The following is a 988-nucleotide window of genomic DNA, read 5'->3' as shown; positions in this document are numbered from 1 at the left end:
AGCGCCTCCTGCTGGCAGAAAATGAATTTGCATATATATATATATATGAGTGCGGGGGAGTCCCGCCACAAATAAAGTGTAAGGCTGTGGGAAACACTGCATTAACCCGGACAGCACACGTACGTCTGGCCGACGTCGGCCCAAGAGTGAAACGTCGGCCTCATTATCTAAAACATCTAATAAGCGTCGGCCAGGCATAGGCCGATATAATTCGGTCAGTGCTCTGTTTCTCAGCTCATCAAGCGTCGGCTCTGAGTCGGCTCACGACCGGAGGCCCTGAGTCGGCTCACGGAGGGAGGCCGATGCCGCGCTTTTCTGTTTGCTGGAGCCCATTATTCGTCTCTTATATAGCAACCTACAGAGAGAAGAGACTCATCCCGCGACATCTGGGGCTTTCAGGTAAGATTTCACTTGAGCTAAATTAGAAAAAAAAAAAAAATTCTGTGACACTTCAAAGGTAACGTTACTAGTAAGTTAGGCACTCGGTGTGCTACAGCACAGGTGAAGAGACTGGGACTAATTTCCAACTAGCGTTAACTTGTTTAGCTAACGGTCACGATAACGTAGCGATTTTTAAAATTATTGTTAGCGCCTTAATGTATTTCCAGCCATTTCTCGGAGGGAAAATGTTATTAAAGCGAAGTCCTAACTGCTTTTCCGCCGTGTTTTTCACTGTTGTAGGCTAACGTTACCAGAAAGAATCCGTTTCTACGGTGAGCTATTGTTTCTGTTGCTTTTCAACTACAAAACTGAGTTTAAATTCATTATTGAATAATAATTGTTTGAGACTGTAAATTATTAATGTAATGTTTTAATTCTAGATGTTTATTTGTGTAAATGCTGTGAGTGCGTTGAGCTCTGCGCGAGCTGGGAGCAGAGTTGCCATGGAAACGGGGCGTCAGCACAACCACCAACAGTAAACTCTGTCTCTCGCTGCTGTTTTTACTGCTTTCAGGTAAGTTTAGTCCCTAAAATCACACAAATATTA

The 988-nt window shown here is 43.8% G+C and overlaps 1 long non-coding RNA gene across 1 annotated transcript; it reads left to right on the top strand.

Moving 5' to 3' along the window:
• The first annotated feature begins 304 nt into the window (after nt 1-304).
• Nucleotides 305-893, top strand: LOC107744058 (uncharacterized). Its single transcript, XR_001640456.1, has 3 exons — nt 305-399; nt 682-713; nt 822-893. It is a non-coding gene; the product is annotated as an uncharacterized LOC107744058 (long non-coding RNA).
• The last annotated feature ends 95 nt before the right edge of the window (nt 894-988 follow it).

This window comes from Sinocyclocheilus rhinocerous, unplaced genomic scaffold (assembly GCF_001515625.1).
Source record: "Sinocyclocheilus rhinocerous isolate Xijiao unplaced genomic scaffold, SAMN03320098_v1.1 scaffold37678, whole genome shotgun sequence".
NCBI lineage: Eukaryota > Metazoa > Chordata > Actinopteri > Cypriniformes > Cyprinidae > Sinocyclocheilus > Sinocyclocheilus rhinocerous.
This window is presented reverse-complemented; position numbering and strand designations above follow the sequence as displayed.